The sequence below is a fragment of the Equus caballus genome, chromosome 14 (genome assembly GCF_041296265.1).
Source record: "Equus caballus isolate H_3958 breed thoroughbred chromosome 14, TB-T2T, whole genome shotgun sequence".
NCBI lineage: Eukaryota > Metazoa > Chordata > Mammalia > Perissodactyla > Equidae > Equus > Equus caballus.
Genome location: NC_091697.1, coordinates 11,085,164 through 11,111,142, shown reverse-complemented (window position 1 = coordinate 11,111,142; position 25,979 = coordinate 11,085,164). Strand labels below are relative to the sequence as shown.

General features: G+C 38.0%; 1 pseudogene; it reads right to left on the bottom strand.

Annotated features, from left to right (window-relative positions):
• Positions 1–36: 36 nt before the first annotated feature.
• Positions 37–25,779, bottom strand: LOC138917584 (olfactory receptor 5D13-like; annotated as a pseudogene).
• Positions 25,780–25,979: the final 200 nt, after the last annotated feature.

The window sequence follows — 25,979 nt, the reverse complement described above, 5'->3', positions numbered from 1 at the left end:
TTAAGGGTTCCAACATTTGAGCTACCAGTCCTATAGCTATTCTCTTTCAAGAACATATAGGTCAAATGTTTTGCTCGGGTCTGGTAAGGCCCCTGCACGTGCTTCCATTAGCAAGTGTTTAAGCTTATAGAAAGCTTGGTCACATAGCTTATTCCACTCAAAGGGGTCTATTCTGTCCCTATAGTTTACATAGAGAGACTTAGCAATCAATCCAAAATTAGGGATCCAAATGTGGCAGAAGCCAGCCAACCCCAAGAATCCTCATAGCTCCCTATGAGTTATTGGTGAAGTTGACATAGTGCCATTTTTCTCTCTTGAGAAAGTCTATGTTGTCCCCTTGAAATGATAAACCCCAAAATCTTTACAATTGAATTAGATATTTGTGCCTTCCCTTTACACACTTTATATCCCTTACTGGTTAAGAAGTTTAATATAGTTAAAGTGTTTTTATCAGAGATTTCCTTAATAGGCCTGGCTATTAAGATGTCATCCACATAGTTTAACCCAGTACTGTGTCCTAATTCCTAATTTTAGTTCCCTTAAATCTCAGTCCATGATTTCCCTGAAGATAATAGGGGAGTTTTTGAACCCTTGCAGTAAGTCAGTCCAGAAATACTGATGCTTTTGGTAGGAGTCTGGATTCTCCCATTCAAAGGCAAATATTTCCTGGGACTTGAGATCCAGTGGGATGCAGGAAAAAACATCTTTTAAACCCAGCACTGTATACAACCTGCTGTCCCCAGGGAGATCAACTAGCACAGTATAAGGATTAGGTACTACAGACTGTATGTCTCAGACTGCTTCATTGATAGCCTTAAGGTATTGGACAATTCTATATTCCCCTGTTACTGGCTTTTTAATGGGTAATATTGGAGTGTTTATAGGGATCTACATGGCCTGATCATTCCCTGTCCTAAAAGCCTATCTATTACAGTCAGGATTTCTCTTCTGACTTCTGGCTTCTGGCTTCTGGCTTCTGGCTTCAATGGGTATGGTTTTACACGGGGCCAGTGATGTATCTGCTTCAATTTTACCTTAATGGCATGGAATTGGCTACTTGTACCACCTGTCCTTGTGCCCATACTTCAAAGTTAACTTGGCTTAAAACATTTAGGGAACTCTCTTCCTTCTTAAGTGCTGGTGTATCTTGTAATAGGGCCATGAACTCAACTCGCCATCATTTAAGGACTTGGTTATCTATTTTATCTTGTTCCCAGCTTCTCGAGCCCCCTGACTTAGATAGTATGTCCCTCACTAGAAAGGGTAACAGGGAATTCTGGTAGATACAGGAAAAAAATGTTTCAACACTTTTGATTCAATTTCACAGGTCCAGGCTCCAGAAACCTTTTGGTCTCTCCTTTTTCTGATACTCCTTTTATGTCACACTTTTTTTTTAGACAGATCTCCCCTTTGATTGTTCAACACCAAAAATGTGGCTCCAATATTGAGCAGGAATTCAACGTGCTCTCTTTCCACTGCCAAAGTCACCCAGGGCTCCTCTGGGAAGATTTGGTTGCCTGGAGCCAAATGGGGAGGCCCATGGCCCCATCATGACTCATCTGTAGTCAAGGGAAGTTGCCACAGCTCAGTCTTGTTTCATCCCTTCCCTCTCTAGGGATGGTTCAAACAGTCCCACTGTCAATGCCTTTCCTGTTTACAGTACTTTTGCTGATTAGTCCCCAAATTTGCTGAAGGTCTTCTGGTTCCTTGGTGGGGGCTGGGGTCACCCACCCGTGGCTTCTTCTTCCTTTCCATCAGGTTACCTTGAGCTGTCTGGAAGGCCACAGATAACAGGGGAAGATTGCCTTTTCATTGTCTTGTCTTCTTTTTCATCCTCAGTTACATCCTGATTGTTGAACACCCCACAGGCAGCCTCTGCTAGCTGTGCAGAATTAGTATCAGGACCTATGGACAAATTTTGGAGTTTCCTATGGATGTCTGGAGCACTTTGAGATATGAAATAGGTATTAAGAACCACTCAACTGCTCTAGGCTTCAGGATCAAAATTTATATATCACCCAAGGCAGTCTCACAACTTCTGTAAAAAGGTGGATGGATTTTCCTCACGACCCTGTTGGACCTCTCAATTTAGACCAGTTAATGGTTGACTTCCTTAACATTTACATGCCTTTCAAAATCAGACCCCCCAAAAGTAAAAGTTTTCTTGATTATCAAGATCATTGTGATTCCACCCAGGGTAAATCCTTGACACAGCCTGTTCACTAGGCCTGTGGATGTCTGACCCTGAGTCATCTTCCTTACCTGCTTGTTCTCTAGCTTTGAACAGAACAGGTGACTTTTCCTCAGGAGTCAGGAATGTAGTCAATAGGCTTTGAATTCCTTCCCATGTTGGATCATGAGTGGAGAAGATTTGCTTTGTTGGGTTTATGAACTCTTCTGGGTCAGTGCTCAATCCTTTAGTGTGTGCCTTTCAATTATACAGATCAGAGGTGGAAAAGGGTACATATTACATAGAAAGATTATCTGCTCTTGGGTTAATTGAGGATAACCAAATGCCTTCCTATTCTGGAACATACAGCCCAAAAAGCTCTCCTCTGGGATGGAACTTGCACTCCCATATTCTGGGATTTTTTCTTATGGTCTGTTTCCAACAGTCCAGGGGCAACTTATAATGATTACTGATGATGCAGATGCCACAAGATTTTGCTCAGAGGAGGTTCAACACCACAGTAGCCTGAAACCAGACCCAAGATAAATAAGGAAATAGACTGGGCAGACAGCTTGGAATGACTTGACTGAAGTACAAGATCCCAGAGATCAGTGGAAGTCCTTTAGCAGAGAGTGAAAGGGAAAACAAAACTGGTAGACACTGGGATTCCAGGGCCCTCCAATAAAGAGGGCAAGGAGAAGAGGAAGATCTAGCAGTCCAGAAAACTATAATTGCAGAGGGACTGTAGGTAACAAGATCAATGTCAGGTGTCCCTGACAGAAAGACACAAACTGTGGAACTCCAAAGGGGCCTTGAGCCCACAAAAGACAGACTCACTGACTCCAGGGAGGCATCAAACACACACAAGACAGACTCAGAAACTCAACAGGGGACTTGAACGTGCAGACTCAGTGACTCCAGAGGAGACTTGACTTGAACTCACACCACATCACTCCAGGGCTTGAACCTTCACAGGAAGCTAGTCAAGGTTCAGATTGCTCCTGTTTCACCAGAGCCAAAGCACTGGGCTTCTCCAATGGCTGGGTTGTGCAATTCCTTAAGTCCTTAAGCCTGGCTTAGCCAGACTTTGTAAGATAACTTAAAAAAATAACTCTTATAGACATGTCATGGAGTCAGCACCACATGCCTCCATCAAGAGATCCTCCAAGCAAAGCTCTCAATTCAACCACTGGGTCTCCCGATGGGGCAGTGATGTCAAGCCAGCAGCACACGCACTAATAAGGATGCCCTCCTCATGAGGTCCAATCTTCAGTACCTGGTAGTGTGGATGGGCTAGCCTGAGTGTGTTGCCATAGCCCACTGCTCCCCCTATTGAAAACTGGGTGGCTGGAGGACATGAATCTCAGAGAGACAGAAGTTCCTTTGTGGTCACCAATTTTTTTACCAAACCAAAGTGGGTTTGCTTCTTGGTTGGTTGAAGTCAAAGACTTAACCAGAAATAGTTGTCACACAAAGTACAATTTATTTGCAACAAATAAGGAGCCCACAATAAGTGGAATTATTGCCAAAGGCATGTCTGCCCAAACAAGGGAAAGCCGGCGCCTTTTATTTTGGATGGGGAATGAGTATTCACAAGAGAATTTTCATCCTTACATGTAGAGCTGGATATTCACACAGATGCAGTTTGAAAACATGCTTTCACACACATTGCATGTTATGTTAACAAGGCCTAAGCTCCCCCTGGGGTCATCTTAACATTAAAATGAAGCACAGGTAATCTCTCGGCACTTCACGCGAAATCTGCACGGGCATCCCTCCTGCAGTGTGGTTTGGACTGGTTCAGGGCAGTTGGTGATTGCATCTTTTATAACTGAAGAAACGGTTGTGAGAAACAGTTAAGTGCTTCCTCCTCTTAGTTACTCGAGGCGATCAGTCAGTGACACTTCTACTTCCAGTCTCTCAAACACTGATCTGAGATCACCACATAAGAAACTCTGCATAACACACCAGCTCACATTTATGAGTCACCACAAGAATTTTTTAATTTTGAAAAAAACATGTGGTCAGTAAAGGGACTAGAGCCCTGTATATCTTCAAGCTTTCCATTGATTCCATTATGATACTGCAATAATCATCTTATTGCTCTAAAAATATTGTAACAAACTGGTAAAATGATGACGTTGTATTTATGGCATGTTGCTCTCTCCCTCTTGTGTTTTCTTTCCTACTGGATTGTTTTCTCACTTAATGATAACAATGCTGTCAACATACTCCTCTAAATTCCTTGATCATTATCATTTAAATTTCTATTGTTATTTTTTAATCTCATAACTTTTCTAGCATATTATAATATTAAATAATCATAGACTGTCTGAATTGGAGAGTAACTGGAAAGTATTTTGCTCAAGGCTTCCATATTCTCTAGAGAAATCTGCAGAATATTGGAATAAATAACACCAATGGCTACATAATCACCCTCAAAACTTCTGGTGATGGAAATATTGGTTTTGATTAAAGCTACATATGTTATTATCTTGTTTTGAGTCATGTAATCTTTGTTATATTTGTATGTTATTTTGAGAAAGCAAAAGTGTCTTGTATTTACAAGTTGTTCATAACCACAGAAGTAGCTTTAATCATTTGAAAATAAATTTATAAATAAGTTAGCAAATAACAAGCACATATTTTAAATATTCAGGATAATAAAAGAGTACTTGTATGACTCTCATAAATACGTGTGCCTCCCTCCTTGCCACCATCATCATTTTCCATGGGACCTTCTCATTCAATTATTGTGTACCCAACACCAAAAGCTGATGGCTCACAGTCAAACTTTATTTTATACAGTGTTGGTTCCCATTCTTAATCCTCTGATATATAGCCTCAGGAAACAAAGATGTGAAGGAGCATGTCAGGAAATTGATGAATCACTCAATATAATTTTGTAGAACATTTGTATTTCTAAAGGAATTTGATTATTATATTGAGGATAATTCAATGCTTCTATTAGAAATGATGATTCAAATTCTTTACTGAATTCACCAGATTTTTAAATCTATTGTAATAAACCAGTTATTTGATTATTTGATTTCTACTCACTTCAATGTTTATTACAATAGCTGTGAAGCATATGTGAAGTAGCATAAATGCTGTGGGTCAAATAGCATTTTCCAAAATATCAATGCCCGCCAAGAAGCTGAGAATGTTTTTTGTAAATAGGGTCTTTTCAGAGGTAATAAAGGTAAGGATCAAGATAAGATCATACTGGATTAGGGTGATCCCTAAATCCAATGAGTGTGTCCTAATAAGAGACAGAAAAGGAAACACAGAGACATACATGGAAGAAGGCTTTGTGAAGATGGAGGCAGAGACTGGCATTTGCTGCTACCAACCAGGGAGCTCCAGGAGCCATGGGAATCTGGAGGATGCAAGGAAACATTCTCACCTAGAATCTTCAGAGGGAGCATGACCTTGCCAGCACCTGGACCTCAGGCTTCTGATTTCATGAACTGTGAAAGAAGACATTTCCACTGTTTTAATCCACTGACTTTCTGATAATTTACTGCAGCAACCCTAGGAAGTTTATTTAATAATAAACATCAGACCACAAAATCCAAATCTCTTGACTCATATTTTGGCATTGCAAATCATTTCTCTGTTCAGTTCTGCCTAAAGCCTTATGCTAGCTATCCCCTAGTTTTCAACCTTAGTGAATCATGCCACTATTCTCAAATTAAATGAACATTTGCTCATTTATTCCTTGGCTTATGTGATTTCCTTTTTCTTTCAACTGGAACATCCTCTTTTTCTGGCATACTGATGCATCACTTGCTATATATAAACCTTTAAATCCAAATCACTATCACAAAGAAAGTTTTGATTTTCACTCCCACAACATTTTCCACATTTCGGGTATGCCTACAGACATTTCTATAAGGAAATCACAATGTCATGATATAATGTGTTCACTATTACTTTATACTTATTATTCTTATGTCATTTCTATAAAATTTTGAAATATGAGGACATTCTCAGATTTTGTAATATTCTCTTAAAAATTTTTGGTGTGATTGTACTATGTAGGCACAATGTAGATGTCCTCAAAGAAAAAATCAGGATGATAACCCAGGGATGGAGGAAGAGATCAAAACTCAGCAACTTGAGCTATTGGGAGAGAGAGATTTGGAAGCTGAATATGACTCATAGGAACAAAATGCAGGATTTCTTTTGCCTTCATAACTTCTTTTTAGACCCTAGAGAATCTTTAATGAACCATTTGTTTTTATATCACAAGCTCAGGAATTAGATTGAATGCTCTCCTATGTGGCATTTTACAAAAATGTTATTTCTTCTAAATCGGTGGGCACAATGATTGCTCAAGCTACCTTATGACATTCTTTTAAATATTTAATTTTAGAAAAATATACAAATTGACTTAGAAAACATGGTGACTACTTAGAAAATAACCAAGGGAAAGATAAATCATCTAAATGCAACCATTCAGAGATAACTGTTGTTAGCATTTTCTGCATGATTTTTCTATATTTTCTATGCACAATGCATGTGTCTTGAGATATATAAGTGACATAACTTTGACTCTACATTTTTCATTGAACATAAAATAACCGTTATTGAGAGACTGATGTCAGCATCATGGTGGAGTGAGCTCTTCCATCAGGCCCTCCTTTCTAAAGTACAATGAGAGGGAGATTCAAACACCAACAGAGGACACACTCATAACAAAGGAAATATGTGGGAGACCCATGCAGCCATATGCCTGAAGGTGGTGGTGAGGCAGGATCCTCTGGAGGAATGTGAAGATGCTCAGCAGGAGTTCAGAGGAGAGTGAAGACTCACAGCTAGAAGAAGGGCACAATTGGGGACAGGTGCTCTGTCCCTGCCTGGCACTCCAGCCCCGTGCTCCAGCCCCACATTCACTGGGAAAGCAGCATGGTGAGGGAACGGCTGGTTAGAGGAGAAGGTCAGCTGGGGAGGGGTGATCTGTTCCTGCCTGGCACTCCAGCACTGCACTCCAGGCCCATGTTCATCAGGAGAGCAACACATTGAGAGAGGGGCTGGCTAGTGAAGCGGATCAGCTTGGGATAGGTGGTCTGCCCCTGCCTGGTGCTCAAACCTGTGCTGCAGCCTCGTAATCACTAGAAGCACCACACAGAAAGAGAAGCAGTGGCAGGTGGAACCCTCTGAGTGCCCAGAGAACAACACACAGAGAGAGGCACTGCTTGAGGTAGGCATGCAGATATATGAAACTGCTCATTACACTGCCTGGCACTCCAGTCCTCCTATCACCCAGTGCTCCACACAGAGTGAGAAGCAGAGGCTGAGAGAAGCACAGGGGAAGGAGAGCATTGCTCCCCCTGCCCAGCACTCCAGATCAGCCATTGGCCAGAGCATTTCACAGTGAGAAAAGAAGCAATTTGCCAGAACTTGGGATCCCCCACATTGTGTTTGACCCAGAATACACAGAGACTGATCCTCATTAAGCGGAGGCACGTTACAGCAGCAACTAGATAATAGAACCATGAAGAGGCAAAAATCCACACCATCAATCAATATGAGACAGTATATTAAATCTACAGACGAGAAGGAATATGACAAGTACCCGGAAGCCAACTTAGACGATACACAAATCCATAACCTAAATGACATAGAATTCAAAATAGCTATCATGATACAACTAAACAAGTTACAAGAAAACACAGAAAGACAAATTAATGAATTCAGGAGCTTATTCACAAAAGAGATTGAAACTTTAAAGAGAACCAATCAGAATTGTTGGAGATGAAAAACACAATGGATGAGATTAAAAAAATTTGGACTCCCTAAACAACAAAACTGACAATATGGAAGACTAAATTAGCAATTTAGAAGACAATACAATAGAAGTGCTTCAGAAGGTGGAGAAGAGAGAACTAAGAGTAAAACGAAATGAAGAAGCTCTCTGAGAAATATCTGACTCAATTAGGAAATGCAACATAAGGATTATAAATATTCAAGAAGGGGAAGAGAAGGAGAATGGAGCAGAAAGCTTCTCCAAAGAAATAATAGTGGAAAATTTCCCAAACCTGGGAAAGGAGATAAAAATTTATTTAAAAGGCTACCAGAACTCCCAACTATGTTAAAATAACAAGACCTACTACAAGGAATATAGTAGTAAAGCTGGAAAAAGTCAATGAGAAAGAAAAAATATTGAGCAGCAAGGAAGAAGAAAATAACTTACAAAGGAACCTCAATCAGGCTTTCAGCAGATTTCTCAGCAGAAACCTTACTGGCTACGAGAGAGTGGAATGATATATTCAAAATCCTGAAAGAGAAAAACTTCTAGCCGAGAATTCTCTATCCAGCAAAAATCTCCTCCAGATATAATGGAGAAATAAAAACTTTCCCAGATAAACAATAGCTAAGGGAATTCATCACTACAAGACCCCCACTACAAGAAATCCTCAATAAGGCCCTCATACCAAAAAGGAAAAACAAGAAACAGGAAAAGAGCTACAAAGAGCAAGGAGATGAATAGGGAAGTAACAATCAGAAATTGGAAGCTCTTTATCAGATCAGGTTGGTAAACACTTAACTCTTACATCAAGGATAAAGAAAAGGAAAACATCAAAATAAAAATTATATCATCACCTTAACCACAAACTCACAACACAAGATGGAATAAGATATGAAAAAATAAATTAGAAGGGGAAGAGGAAAGGAATGGAATCAGGATAGTCTAAGGAAATAAGAGGCTATCAGAAAATGGACTATCTCATCTTCTAGACTTTTTATACAAACCTAATGGTAACCACTAAACAAATAATTACAACAGAGACATATATGATAAAAAAGGAGAAAATTAATAAAATCACATAGAATACTACCTAATCAAATTGGTAGCCCAATATACATGGGACCAAAAAAAAAAAAAAGAATATGCAGGAGAACCAGAAAATGTGCAATAAGATGGCAGTGTTAAGCCTTCATCGATCAATAATCACAGTAAATGTAAATGGACTGAATTCTCCAATCAAAAGACACAGAGTGGCAGGATGGAATAAAGAATAAGATTCAGCAATATGCTGCCTCAAGGAAACACATCTTAGCTCTAAAGACAAATATAGGCTCAGAGAGAAGGGATAGAAGACAATAGTCCAAGCTAATGGCCAACAAAAGAAAGCAGGTGTTGCCATACTTATATCAGACAAAGTAGACTTCAAGATAAAAGAGGTAAAAAGAGAAAGAGGGGCAATATATAATGATAAAAGGGACACTCCAGCAAGAAGACATAACATTTTTAAATATATATGCTCCCAACAGAGGAGCACCAAAATACATAAAGCAACTATTAACAAACCTAAAAGGAGATATTACCAACAACACACACACAATAATAGTAGGGGGCATCAATACCTCACATACTTCAATGGATAGATCATCTAGACAAAAAGTCAACAAGGATATAGTGCAATTAAATGAAAAACTAGGCCAGATGAACTTAATAGATATATAGAGAGTACTCCATCCAAAAACAGCAGAGCATACATTCTTCTCAAGTGTTCATGGACCATTCTCAAGGGTAGACCATATACTGGGAAATATGGCAAACCTTAATAAATTTAAGAAGATTGAAATCATATCTACTGTCTTTTCTGACCATAATGCTGTGAAACTAGAAATCAACTACAAGAAAAAAGCAGGGAAAGGAACTAAACAACATGCTACTGAACAATAAATGGGTTATTGAAGAAATACAAGGAGAAGTCAAAAAATATTCAGAGACAAGTGAGAACGAAAATGCACCATACCAACTCATATGGGATGCAGCAAATGTGGTCCTAAGATGGCAATTAATAGCAATACAGGCCCATGTTAACAAACAGGAAAAAGCTCAAAGAAACAATCTCAAGCTATAGTGAACAGAATTAGAAAAAGAAGAACAAAAAAAAAAAGCCCACACTCAGTAGAAGGAGGGAAATAATAAAAATTAGAGCAGAAATAAATGAAATTGAAACAAAAAAGACTGTAAAAAGAATCAATGAAATAAGGAACTGGTTCTTTGAGAAGATAAACAAAATTGACAAACCATTAGCCAGACTCACTAAGAAAAAAAAGAGAGAAGGCTCAAATAAATAAATTAGAAATGAAAGAGCAGAAATTACAATGGGTAACACAGAAATGTGAAAGAATATGAGGATATTATGAAAAACATTATGCCAACAAACAGGACAATCTAGAAGAAATGGACAAATTCTTAGACTCTTACAATCTACCAAGACTGAATGAAGAAGAAATAGAGAATATGAATAGAACAATCTCAAGTAGAGAGATTGAAACAGTTATCCAAAACCTACCCCAAAATAAAAGTCCAGGACCAGAGGGCTTCGCAGGAGAATTCTAACATTCAAGTAAGATTTATTACTTATTCTTCTCAAATTATTCCAAAAAAATTTAGGAAGATGGAAATTTTCCTAACATATTCTATGAGGCCAGCATCACTCTGATACCAAAGCCAGATATGGACAATGCAAAGAAGGAAAATTACAGGCCAGTATTGCTGATGAACATAGATATACAAATCCTGAAAAATTATTGTTAAACAGAATACAGCAGTGCATTTAAAAGATCATACTTCATGATCAAGTGGGATTCATACCAGGGACATAAGGATGGTTCAACCTCAGCAAGTCCATCAGTGTGATTCACCACGTTAACAAAATGAGGAACCAAAACCACATGATAATCTCCATAGATGCAGGGAAGGCATTTGAGAAGATCCAACATCCGTTCTTGACAAAAACTTTCAGCAAAATGGGCATAGAAGGTAACCTCAACATTATAAAAGCCATATGTGGCAAACCCACAGTGAATATCATGCTCAATGGGGAATAACTGAAAGCCATATCTTTGAGAACAGGGACAAGTCAAGGGTGCCCACTCTAACGACTCTTATTAAACATAGTACTGGAGGTTTTGACCAAAGCAATTAGGCAAGAAAAGAAAAGGAGTCCAAATAGGCAGTGAAGAAGTGAAACTCTCGCTGTTTGCAGATGACATGATTTTGTATATAGAAATCCCTAAGGAATCCATCAGAAAACTATTTTAAATAATCAACAACTACAACAAAGATGCAAGGTACAAAGTCAACTTACAAAAGTCAGTAGCATTTGTATACTCAAATTACAAACTAACAGAACAAGAACTCACGACTACAATTCCATGTACAATCACAACAAAAAGAATAAAATATCTAGGAATATATTTAACCAAGGAGGTGAAAGACTGATAAAATAAAACTATAAACTATTACTGAAAGAAATCGATAATGACTTAGACAAATAGAAAGATATTCCATGTACATGGATTGGAAGAATCAATGTAGTTAAAATGTCCATACTACCTAAAGCAATCTGCAGATTCAATGCAATTCCAATTGGAATCCCAATGACATTCTTCACATAAATAGAAAAAAGAATATGAAAATGCATCTTTGGCAACAAATGACCTCAAATAGCCAAAGCAAGACTGAAAACCAAGAACAAAGCTGGAGGCATCACAATCCATGACTTCAAAATATATTGCAAAGCTATAGTAATCAAAACAGCATGGTACTGGTACAAGAACAGACACACAGATCAATGGAACAGAATTTAAAGCCAAGAAATAAAACCGCACATCTATGGACAGCTAGTCTTACACAAAGGAGGTAAGAGCATACACTGGAGTAAGTAAAGCCTCTTTAATAAATGGTGCTGGGAAAACTGGACAGCCACACACAAAAGAATGAAAGTAGACCATTATTTTTCCCCATGCACAAAAATAGACTCAAAATGGACCAAAGACTTGATGGTAAGACCTGAAACCATAAAACTTCCAGAAAAGAATATAGACAGTACACTCTTTGATATCAGACTTAAAAGGATCTTTTTGAATACCATGTCTATTCAGACAAGGGAAACAAAAGAAAAAGTAAACGAGTGGGACTTCATCCTACTAAAGAGCTTCTGGGAGGCAAAGGAAATCAAGAACAAAATGGAAAAAACAACCCACCAACTGGGAGAAAATATTTGCAAGTCATATATCTGATAAGGGGTTAATCTCCATAACATATGAAGAGCTCACATAAATGAACTACAAAAAAACAATCAAAAAGTGGGCAGAAGACATGAGCAGACATTTTTACAAAGAAGACATACAGGTGACAAATAGGCACATGACAAGATGCTCAACATCAGTAATCATCAGGGAAACGCAAGTCAAAACTACACTTAGATACCATCTTACACCCATTAGAATGGCTATAATGACCAAGACAAAAAAATAACAAATGTTGGAGAGGTTGTGGTGAAAAGGGAACCCTCATCCACTGCTGGTGGGAATGAAAACTGATGTAGCTACTGTGGAAAACAGAATGGATATTTCTCAAAAACTTAAAAATAGAAAAACCGTATGACCCAGCTATCTCCCTACTGGGTATTTACCCAAAGAACTAGAAGTCAACAATTCAAAGAGACTTATGCACCCCTATGTTCGTTGGAGCATTATTCAGAATAGCCAAGACATGGAAGAAACCCAAGTGCCCATTGACTGAAGATTGGATAAAGAAGATGTGGTATATATATATACACACACACACACACACACACACACACACACACACACACACAATGGAATACTACTCAGCCACGAAAAAGACAAAATCATCCCATTTGCAACCACATGGATGAACCTTGTGGGCATCAGGTTAAGCAAAATAAACCAGAGAGAGAAACACAAAGACAATATGATTTCACATACATGTCAAATATAAACAAACTTATGGAAAAGGAGAATAAATTAGTGCTTACCAGGGGAAGGGGGATGGAGGGTGGGCACAAGGGGTGAAGGGGCCTACTTATATGATGTCTGACAAACAATAATATCCAATGGAAATCTCACTGTGTTATAAGATATCATGACTACAATAAAAAAGTCATTATTGTCATTGCAAACATTGATTCACTTCAGTAAAACTACTGCACATTTTCTTCCAAATATGGACAATCTGCTCTTCCAAGCTTGTATCGATACAATTGAATAATATACTCTCATACCTTCTTAAAAATGACAAATGTATTTTGGAAGCAAGTTTAACTCTAAAATCATTGGATATCAATCAATACATTGGTTCCACCACACCCAAACCAATTAGAACCACTTATGTTTTGCTGGGCACCTAACAACCTGGCTAACCCTTGCCACATACTACTAGGAGCCCCTAACACAACAGAAGCTATTTATCACATGGCATAGAATTATTTGTTGTAGATGACATGACCTTGAGCCAGAATCCTAGGGGTCTGCATTGATATTCTCGAACTGGGAGTGGCATGATTTCCACATGGCATCTGCAACCACCACTGACACCTCTGCACTCTGGACCAGCTCTGGAGATAATTTCTGCTACAGAGTCACTCAAAACTAGTAACTTTCTGTGTCACCTGGTGTATGAGTTTTCTATGCTGCACAGCAAATTATGACCTACCCAGTGGATTAAGCTAATACAAATTTTAATAACAGAGTCTCTACAGGGCAGCAGTCCAGGCAATACTTAGCTGGGTTTTCTAGACTCTCAAAGTTGTCAAGAGGCTGCAATGTATGTCCCAGTCAGAGCTGTGGTTTCATATGAGGCTCAGGCGGGGAAAAATCCCCTTCCAAGCTCTTCGAGTTGTTGGCAGAATTCATCTGCTTGCAGATATAAGATTAACGTACCCATTTTCTTTCTGGCCATTGATCAGCAGCTACTTTCAGATCCTAGAAGCCACCGGCACTTCCTTGTTACAGGGGCCTCTCTGTAGGCTCTCTCACAATGTGGCATCTTACTTCTTCAAAGCCAACAGTGAAAAGAGTCTTTCTAACTTCAGGGAGGTCCCAGTCTTTCATTTAAGAGCTTCCAATGATTAAAAAAATGTCACGCAGGATAAACTCTCATTCAATTAACTCAATATTAAGAAATATTAGACCATAATTACACATGCATAATTGTTCACCTTGCTATATAATATAACCTAATAAAGAAACTGGCATCCCATTACCTTTGCCTCATCCTACTTGTTAGAAGCAAGTCACATGTCACCCCTACACACAATGAAAGAAGATAACTCAAAGGTATATACATCAGGAAGTGATAATAAATTACCTTAAGGGCTGTGCATCACACCTTGTATAAGACTCAGAGCACTGTTTCTGGGTGTGGAACGTGTTGTCTCTAAAATCTTGAAAGAGGTCTTGTAAAAGATGTGCTTTCTCTTTTCTGGTAGGGGCCACAAGCTACAACAATTTGTCTTTTATTTTGGAGAGGATACTCTGGGATGCTTCTGGGTTTTTTTTTTTTTTTTACCACTGAACATATCACTGACCTGGCAGGGCCATGAATCTCTTCTTCCCTTTGTGTCTCACTAATGCTTTTAGTATAAGAGCCACCTCTTTTTTATACTGTGTGGCTAGTATGGTGCTATCAGTGTAACGGGCTGGTGTACTGGTCTGTGGGATGTTCAGGTGATAGATATTTCTTCAAAGCATGTAATGACAGAGGGCTACAGGGTTAAAATGGTCTTAACCAAATCATTACATAAATAATTTTATCCATCCCATGAGAATGTGAGTTGTCCCTGATTTCTTTTTCAAATTAAAAGGGAAAATAATACATCTGCCAAATCAATGATTGCATGCTATATGCCTTAAGCCATATTCATCTGCTCAAGGGCTATTTGATTTTTTCAGTCTATAGTCATTCTCCAAGAACTATCCGGTTTTCTTCTGCCTGAAGGTCTCTTTATGGTTCCTCATATGGTAAATTCACTGAAGACAGTCCGTTAGCTTTTTTGGCATGAGAAGGCTTTCCTCCACCTATATCTTTAAAGATTTATTACGAGTAAGATCAGAGCTCTACAGTTATTTTCTTTTCCAATTTACCAATGTCCCTCATTGTCTTCTATCTTCCATCATTCATCAAAGGCTCAGTCATGGTCTTCCAATTCAGATAGGTTAGAGAGGATCACTGAAAATAACAATTCACCTGAAATAACGTTTTTAAAAAGGTGAATTCCAAATCTGTTTTTAAAAATAAAAATGGAAATAATTAGGACTAGATAATTAAAGTATCACGGAGAGAAGAGCCATTCTTTGGTGAGCTGGCAGTCATCAGCTGTTTCCTCACTGAACACATTTTCTGATTCTGGAAACAGACTAACGTTTAGCTTTGGCACTTGCAGAGAACAGAAAGCATCCAGGAGTGCTTTGTGGACACCCAAGAATTTATTGATAAATTGAAAATTAAAGAAACCCAAAACTCAAGACCAATTTTCCCCACAGGGCATTTGCTATTGTTCCAGGGTGTGTAGTGGGTTGGGGATCTGAACCAGAAAAGCAGATTGAAATACCCTACAGAAATGTCATAGTGTTCAGGAGAAAAACTCTGACTACAAAATTAAGGCCTTCCACAAAAACTTGACCATCTCCACCTCACTGTCTGCTGTTAAGCTGCATTGGGCAGCAGGAGAAAGAAGTAAGCACAAACTTCAGAGGGTAGAGCTCAACCATTATCAGCTTTTCAAATCTGAGGGAGATCAGCCCTGCCAGGTCTCAGTCAAGATCCCAGCCACACTCAGGGACAGGGATGCCCACAGAGTGCCCGAGTCAAGGAAACTTTTCCCTCTAGCCTGCTGATTTTAATAGCTTCTTTATTCATCTCTGGAAGACCTCTCTTCTCCCTTTTATACCAACAATCCTTCCAGTACATTTATGCCACATCACTAATCTAATTTCCCTCTCTGGAAAAACCAAAAGTAATTGTTTTCTTGTCCTGAGCAGACATTGCCATATATGCAGGGCCTATCTTTTCTCAGAATTAATAGAAATTTGAAAGCCATTCTTTTATGAACAAACTACATTCCCATCTTGAATGTCAAAAGGACAATTCACATGAGAGGACAATTATACCTCATCTGTAGAATTATCAAAGGCTTGATAACATAGATATTATGAGAAGGTCATCAAAGGCCAGTGCAGAAGATTTACACACTTTAACAAGTATATGTATATTGTACTATTATACACACACACACACACACACACATACACATACACACATTTCTTTACTTTAAAGTGACAAGATCTTTCCGAATATTTTCTGCCATCTCCTGTTTACCCTTGATAACTCTGTAGAAACAGCACTTCATGGAAAATCCACCTCTTCTAGGAAAGTCACTTTTTAAAAGATCAAAGTCAAAAAAGTTCATAAAAGGACAAAAGCAGCAGCACACATCACTCTCCCTACCTTTCCCCTCCCTGTATCATGGCATATAACAGAGATAATAATTTTCTCCTAATTTAAAATATAGATTTTCCTTTCTCATGGGTGAAGACCTAGGAAAGGTATTGTTGTCATATGAGAAGTGTTTGTGTAACTTCATAAACCTATTACTCCCATCTGAAATGTCTGAGCATTCCCCTGGCCTCAAATTTTCACAAATACTTGGTATTTCAGTCGTATTAATTTCAGGCAATCTAATTGGAGTGCAGTAGTATCTGATAGTGGTTTTAATAAAAATTTCACTGATGACTAATGATGTTTAGTATATTTTCATGTGTTTTTAGATGAAGTGTATGCTTTGCTTTGTCAAGTAGCTGCTCAAATATTTCACCAATTCTTTAGATGCTTTGTCTTCTTCTTTTGAGTACAAAGAGTTCTTTAAATGTTCTATATACAAAATCTTTGTCAAATGTATGTATTGCAAATATTTAGTCATAGTCTGTGGCTTAACATTTTCATTTTCTTCTTGGTTTCTTTCGTCATTTGAGAATTTTTACCAGAAAGTTTTTTAAGTAGTCGAAGTTCTTTCTATCATTTTTTTTTGATGATCTATCCCTTCTGTGTTTTATCTAACAAAATATCTGCCTCAAATTTCTGAATATTTTCCAGCATTTTATAATAAAATTTTGTGGTTTTATTTTTTTATTGATTTCATAATAGTTGACATCAATGTGAAATTTCAGTTGTATATTATTTCTTGATGATCAGCACATTAGTGTTTCCTTTCACTCCTTGTGCTCACTCACCACCTCCCTTCCCCTAGTAACCACTGAACTCTTTCTTTGTCCACGTGTTTGTTTATATTCCACATATGAGTGAAATCATCTGGTATTTGTCTTTCTCAGTCTGGCTTGTTTCCCTTAGTATAATTCCCTCCACGTCCTGCCATGTTGTTGCAAATGGGAAGACTTTGTCTTGTTTTATAGCTGAGTAGTATCCCATTGTATATGTATGTATATATATATATATACACCACATCTTCTTTATCCAGTCATCAGTCCATGGGCACTTGGGTTGTTTCCATGTCATGGCAAATTGTGAATAGTGCTGCAACAAATATAGGGGTGCATATGTTACTTTGGGTTGCTGATTTCAAGTCGTTTGGATAGATGCCCAGTAGTGGGATAGCTGGGTTGTATGGTAGTTCTATTTTTAGTTTTTGGAGGAATCTCCATACTGTTTTCCACAGTGGCTGCACCAGTCTGCAGTCCCAGTGTATGAGGGTTCCATTTTCTCCAAACCTCTCCACCATTTGTTATTTTTAGTCTTAGCGGTTATAGCGATTTTAACAGGCATAAAGTGGTATCTTAGTGTAGTTTGATTTGCATTTCCCTGATGATTAGTGATGTTGAACATCTTTTCATGTGTTTATGGGCCATTTGTGTATATTCTGGAGAAAAATGTCTATTCATATCCTCTGCCCACTTTTTGATCTGGCTGTTTTTTGTTGTTCAGTTGTGTGAGTTCCTTATATATTATGGAGATTAACCCCATGGCAGGTATATGACTTGCAAATATTTTCTCCCAAGTGGTGTGTTGTTTTTTGTTTTGATCCAAGTTTCTTTTGACTTGCAGGAGCTCTTTAGTCTGATGAACTCCCACTTGTTTACTTTCTTTTGTTTCCCATGGCTGAGAAGTCATGATATTCAAAAAGATCCTTTTAAGTTTGATGTCATAGAGTGTATTACCTATATTATCTTCCAGGAGTTTTATGGTTTCAGGACTTATATTCAAGTCTTCGATTAATTTTGAGTTTATTTCTGTATATGGAATGAGATAATGGTCTACCTACATTCTTTTCATTCTGGCTTTCCAGTTTTCCCAACACCATTTATTGAAGAGACTGTCTTTTCTCCATTGTATGTTCCTGGCACCTTTGTTGAAGATTAGCTGTCTGTAGATGTGCGGTTTTATTTCTGGGCTTTCAGTTTGATTCCCTTGATCTGTGTGCCTGTTTTTGTACCTGTACCATGCCGTTTGGATCACTATGGCTTTGTAGTACCCTTTGAAGTCAGGGATTGTGATGCCTCCAGCTTTGCTCTTTTTTCTCAGGATTGCCTTATCAAGCTGGAGTCTTTGTTTTCCCCATATGAATTTTAGCATTCTTTGTTCTATTTCCATGAAGAGTGTCTTTGGGATTCTGATTGGGATTACATTGAATCTGTAGACTGCTTTTGGTAGTATGGGCATTTTAACTATGTTTATTTGTCCAACCCATGTGCAAGGAATCTCTTTCCATCTCTTTATGCCATTATCAATTTCTTTCAGTAATGTCTTATAGTTTTCATTGTATAAGTCCTTCACCACCTTGGTTAAATTTATTCGTATACACTTTACTCTTTTGTTGCAATTGTAAATGGAATTGTATTATTGAGTTCTCTTTCTTCTATAAGTTTGTTATTATAGTATAGGAGCATCTGATTTTTGTCAGTTGATTTTCTACCCTGAAATTTTACTGTAGTTGTTATTTCTAATAGTTTTCCAATGGATTCTTTAGGGTTTTCTATATATAAGATCATGCCTTCTGCAAACAGCGAGAGTTTCAAGTCTTCACCCACTATTTGCATTCCTTTTATTCCTTTCTGTTGCTTAATTGCTCTGGGCAAAACCTCCAGTGCTATACTGAATAAGAGTGGTGAGAGTGGGCCTTTTTGTCTTGTCCCTGTTCTCAGAGGGATAGTGTTCAGGTTTTGCCCATTGAGTATGATGTTGGCTGTGCGTTTGTCACATATGACATTTATTGTGTTGAGGTAATTTCCTTCTATCCCTATTTTGTTAGGAGTTTTATCAAAAATGGTTGTTGGATCTTGTCAAGTGCTTTCTCTACATCTATTGAGATGATCGTGTGGATTTTATTCCTCGATTTTTGATGTGGTGTACCACAATGATTGATTTACAGATTTTGAACCATGTCTGTGCCCCTCATATACATCCCACTTGATCAAGATGCATTATTCTTTTGGTGTATTGATGAATTCAGGTTGCCAAAGTTTTGTTGAGGATTTTTGCATTTATGTTCATCAGCAATATTAGCCTGTAGTTTTATTTTTTTGTGCTGTCCTTGTCAGGCTTTGGTATCAGAGTGATGTTGGCCTTGTAGAATGTGTTAGGAAGTGTTCCATCTTCCCTAAGCTTTTGGAATAGCTGAGGTAGAATAGGTATTAAATATTCTCTAAAAGTTTGCTAGACTTTCCCAGGGAAGTCATCTGGTCCTGGGTTTTTATTCTTTGGGATGCTTTTGATTACAGTTTTCATCTCTTTCATTGTTATTGGTCTATTCAGATTATCTGTTTCTTCTTGATTCATCTTTGGGAGGTTGTAAGAGTTTATCCATTTCTTCTATTATCCATTTTGTTAGCATATAGTTTTTCTTAATATTCTCTTGTATTCCATTGTTTTTCTGTGGTGTCCATTGTTATTTCTCCTCTTTCATTTCTAATTTTGTTTATCTGAGCTTTCTGTCTTCTTTTCTTTGGAAGTATGGCTAGGGGTTTGCCAATTTCATTTATCTTCTTAAAGATAATTAAGAATCTTAAACAAAGCTCTTTGTTTCATTGATTCTTTCTACTGCCTTTTTCGTTTCAATGGCACTGAATTCTGCTCTGATTTTAATTACTTCTCTCCTTCTGCGGACTTTGGGCTTTGTTTGTTCTTCTTTTTCTAATTCAGTTAGGTATAATTTCAAATTACTTATTTTGGATATTTCTTCTTTGTTAAGGGGTGCCTGTATTGCGATGAATTTCTGTCTTAATACAGCTTTTGCTGTATCCCATATGAGTTGGTATGGTATGTTATTTTCATTTCTCTCCAGATATTTTTTGATGTCTACTTTAATTCCTTCAATAATTCATTGCTTGTTCAATAGCATGTTGTTTAGTCTCCACCTCTTTTTCCCTTCCTCAGCTTTTTTCCTGTAATTAATTTCTAGCTTTACAGCATTATTATCTGAAAAGATGCTTGTTATTATGTCAATTTTCTTAAAATTGTTGAGGCTTGCCTAGCTTCTGAACATATGGTCTATCTTTGAGAATGATCCATGACACTTGTGAAGAATATGTATTCTGCTGTTATTGGATAGAGTATCATATATATGACTATTAAGTCCAAATAGTTTAGCTTTTCATTTAATTCCACTGTTCCCTTTTTGATTTTCTGTCTGGATGATCTATCCATTGATGCGAGTGGAGTGTTGAGTTCTGCTACTTTTATTGTGTTATTATTAATATCTTCTCTTAGGTTTTTTAATAGTTGCTTTATGAACTTTGGTGCTCCTGTGTTGGGTTTATGGATATTTATAAGTGCTATTTGTTCTTGATGCAGTGTCCCTTTGATCATTATATATTGCCCCTCTTTATCTCTCTTTGACAGTCTTATCTTGAATTCTACTTTGTCTGATAGTACTGTGATACCTGTTTTCTTTTGTTTGCCATTAGCTTGGAGCATCATCTTTCACTCTGAGCCTGTGTTTGTCACTGGAGCTGAGACATGTTTTACGGAGGCAGCATATTTTTGGATCTTGTTCTTTAATCCATCTTGCTACTCTGTGTCTTTTTATTGGGGAATTCAGTCCATTTTATGTTTAGGGTTATTATCAATGCACATGGGATTAATCTTTAATTTTTTCACTCATTTTCTGGTTCTACTCTATTTCCTTTGTTTCTTGTCCTGTGTATTTTGCTTTACCACTGAATTATGTAGTTTTTAATGATGTTTCTTTGTTTTCTCCTTATATATTATTTTGTCTCCTTCTGCTATTTTTCTTTAGTGGGTACCATGAGGTTTGTATTCAGATTCTCATGTATAACATAGTCCATTTTTTGATGGCCTCTTATTTCCTTAGTCTAAACCGATTCAGTCTCTTTCCTCCTCCCCACCTAAGTTGTTTTTCTCACATCTTATTCCACCTTGTATTGTGAGTTTGTGGTTAAAATGAGAAGATTATCTTTGTTTTTGGTGTTTTCCTTCCCTTTATATTTAAAGCTATACATGAATATTTGATATCCTATTCTGATTCTGTCTACCTATTATCTCCTTACTCCGTGATTTGTAACCACTCTCTCCCTTTTTTTTTCAGGTAGTGAAGCCTTGTTGAAGATTTCTTGTGGAGGCGGGGAGTCTTGTGGCTATGGAGTCCTTTAGGTTGTGTTTGTATGGGAAAGTTTTTGTTTCTCCATCATATCTGAAGGATATTTTTGCTGGATAGACTATTCTTGGCTGAAAATTTTTGTCTTTCAAATATCTGAATATGCCATTCCATTCTTTCCCAGCTTGTAAGGTTTCTGCAGGAAAATACATTGAAAGCCTGATAGGGATTCCTTTGTAGGTTATTTTCTTCTGCCTTGCTGCCCTTAGTATTCTTTCTTTGTCATTCATTTTTTGGCAGTTTTACTACTATATGCCTTGCACTAGGTCTTTTTACATTGACATATGTGTAGATCTGGAAGCCTCTTCCACACAGATTTCTGCCTCCTTTCACAGATTTGGGAAGTTCTCTGGTATTATTTTTTTGAACAGGCTTCTGCTCCCTTCTCCTTCTCTTCACCTTCTTGAATATCTATTATTCTTATGTTGTATTTCCTAATTGAGTTGGGTATTTCTCAGAGACTTTCTTCATTTCTTCTTAGTCTTAATTCTCTCTCAACCTCTGTCTGGAGCATTTCAACACGGCCATCTTCGATTATGGCGATATACTCCTCTATGATGTCCACTTGAGCATTAAGGGAATCTGTATTTTGTTTTATTGCTTCCATTGTGTCTTTCACCTATAATATTTCTGATTGGTTCTTCTTTATAGTTTCCATCTCTTTTGTGATGTAGTTCCTGAGCTTGTTGAGTTGTTTCTGTATGTTCTCCTTTACCTTGTTGAGTTTTTGATGATAGCTATTTTGAATTCATTGTCATTTAGATTACATATTTCTGTGTCCTCAGGAATGAATTCTGGTTACTTGTCATTTTCTCTCTAGTCTAGTGATTTGATATAGTATTTAATATTGCTAGAGGAGCTGGATTGGATCTTATGCATCTTGACATTACTTGGTTGTGGTTACTACCTGTCACCACTGGGTGGATGTCAAGAACCACATATTCTGAGTCCTCTGCCTTCAACCGACATCCCAGGCAGTGGAGCAGGCACAGGGTGAGTAGGGGGAGGAGTGCTTTCTCCTGTGTGCTCTCTGGTCTTTCTTGCTCTTGCTATCTGCTCTCCTGGGGTGTTTGTTTGATGAGGTCACCTCTTGCAAAAGGTCTTGCCTCAGTAAAGGTCTTCTTTGTAGGCTGCCAGGCCTTTGGGGCTACATAATGTTCCCACAAATGAGCGTCCCTGCTCCTGTTCGTTCCTTCTCGGAGCCTCCTGCCATTGTGGATCACAGTCTATTGGGTGAGGGAGCTAAGTTTTCTCTTATCCCGGTCCAGCTCTTCCGAGGGGGCTCCAGCCTCTCCACCCTCTATTGTATGGCTGTGTGGGTCTCTCCAACGTTTTTATGTTGTGTTAAGATGTCCTCTGTTGGAGTATGAATGTCCTTTTTCATTGTATGTTGTACGGGAGAGAATCCTGGGCAAGTTCACTCTGCCATGACGCTAACATCACTCCTGAGGTTTTAATTTTTATGTTTAGATATATGACCCATTTCATTCAATTCAAGGTAATAGATGTGTATGGTGTGAAATAAAACTTAAGGCTTATTTATTCATTTGTGTATTCAGTTATCTTACCTTTATTTGTTGAAAATCATCCTTTCTCCATTGAATTATAATGAATTTGAATGTTCAAATTCAAATGAGAAGATATCCTTGAGTTCACTTCAGGTCTTTTTTACTGTCCCACTGTCTTTATTACACAATTTTTGTTGAATACACTAGGATATGATTTTAGAGAAAGTAGAACAATACTTTGTTCAATCTTGTTTGCTAGTCAGTTGGCTATAATTTTCATAAATAAAAGTCAAGTTCTGCCATTCAATACAATAAAGAGCAGAAGATTGGTTGCTGTACAAGATATAGTAAGCTTAAGCATTTGTTACATCCAGTTCTGGATTATGAGCTGCCTAATTACTATTCTAAGGAATTGTTCTTGATCTGCATGTATTTGTTGAACTGAGAACTAGTTTTACTTTGGAAAACACACATACGAAATTACACTATATGATAAAGTATTTAAAAATAATTTACAAATATTGCAAAATATGGGGCCAGCCCAGTGGTGCAGCTGTTAAGTTTGCACGTTCTGCTTCAGTGGTCTGGGGTTTGTGGGTTTAGATCCCAGGTGTGAACTATGCACCACTTGTCAAGCCTTGCTGTGGCAGGTGTCACACATGTAAAATAGAGGAAGATGGGCTTGGATCTTATCTCACTGCCAGTATTTCTCAGAAAAAAACAGGATTGGTGGAAGAGGTTAGCTCAGTGCTACTTTTCCTCACAAAACAATTGCAAAATATGGTCCAAGAATTTTATTTTCTAAAATTTTGGTTTACATGTGTTGCTTAGAGAAATTTCAAAAGATTTAATATATGCAAAAATCCATAATCATAAGATGTTATACTGCCATAAATATATTAACTAATATCCTATTGATTAAACAGATGGAATCATCAACTGCACTATAAGAGTTAAACAATCTGAGCATAGCAAATCATTTTTTTAGAAAGAAAAATTGAATCTAACAATATTATATTGTTTTGACAAAGCAATTTTGGGACAACTAATTTTCTGAATGTGTCTTTCACATCTTTTTCCCTAATGCTGTTGCTCAAAGGATTCAGCATGGGAATCACCACTGTGTAAAACACAGATGCCACTTTAACTGTGAGCCAAGAAGTTTCAAGCCTAGGGATACAACTTAGGGAAATGTTGGTTCCATGGAAGATGGTGATGGCTGTCAGTGAGAGGCACAAGAGGAGAAGGTTTTATGACCCCCACTCTCAGAAGGTATTGTAGCTGCCCCTGATGCAGGAAGGGTTAATAATCACTGGAAAAGGCTTGCCAACAAACTGTGACCCAGAGGTGAGAATTCCAGTCAGCCAATGATGGGTAAGACCTCCAGGGGGAGGCAACCTAAGCCAGGTGTGGTCACCTGGGGGCATGGATGGAGACACAATATCAATATCGGGAGCATAAGGGGCTGTTGCCTAGGAGGCCTTGCCTGCTCCAAGATAAAAATATACGAGCACAGGGGGCTGGCCCTGTGGTGAGGTGGTTAAGTTTGTGTGCCCCACTGCAGGCAGCCCAGTGTTTCATTGGTTCGAATCCTGGGCTCGGACATGGCACTGCTCATCAAACCATGCTGAGGCAGCATCCCACATGCCACAACTAGAAGGATCCACAACGAAGAATATACAACTATGTACTGGGGGGCTTTGGGGAGAAAAATGAAAAAAATAAAATATTTAAAAAAAATATATGAGCACAGCAAAAACATGATAATATCAAAACAGAGGCCGAGGGTGGGCCCCTTGAGAAGTCACTAAGAATTGTTTGCATTCGCTAATTGCTTCATCCAGAATACCTGTGTATGTGTAACAGATGTAAGCTATGTATATATTGAAACGCTGGTTACAAGAAACTCAGAGTGGCCATCAGCCCTCTCTGCATCTATCCTGATGTGTACATTGGATTGCGACGCCAACAGGTATCCTCACAACAGTAATAAAAATGACTGTATAAGACATCAGAGTAATTGTCAGGCTGCTCACCTCATTGAATAGGGCAATGATAAACCACAGCATTTGGCTGATGTAAGTTTCCAAGCAGGAGACAGAAATAATTATGCTATTTCTATAGTGTATGCTAGAGTTCAATGCTAGAAGAAAATATATGACTGTCAGGGAACACACTACACACCATGAGTAAGACCCAGCCACCAGCAGAGCACATGCTTCTGGGACATAGCAGTGGTGTAGAGCAAAGGATGACAAACTGCCACAGAATGGTCATAGGGCATCACTGCTAACTTGAAAGTTTCTATTACTCTAAATATACAAGCAAAAAAAAAAAAAAACTGTAGACTGCAACTAGAGAAAGAGATGGTTCTATCTTCCGCAATCAAGTTCTCTAACAATTTATGTGTTACTATGGTGGAATAAAAGAAGTCTACAAAGGACAAGTGACTGAGGAAAAAGTACATGATTGTGTAGATTTGGGGGTTGATCTTGATGATTATTTTCAAGCCCAAATCCCTCCTTGCAGTAATTGTGTAGATAGACAAGAAAACCAGGAAAAGTGAAACCTGGAGTTCTGGGTATTCTGGAAAACCCAGGGGAATAAAAGTGGGTATGATTCTTTGAATTCCTTCAGATAACATCATGATTCTTGTTAAATAAAAAACTAAAGGTTATTCCTGAAAAGTAAAACTGAATGGAAGGTCGAAATAGAGAGAGGAAAGTGGCTTCATATGTCTCTGTGTAGTTGCTATATAGAACAGTGATTCTCAAAGTGTGGCCCCCAAACCAGCAGCAGCAGGACCTCCTGAGAATTTGTTAGGGATGCAAATTCTCTATCCAC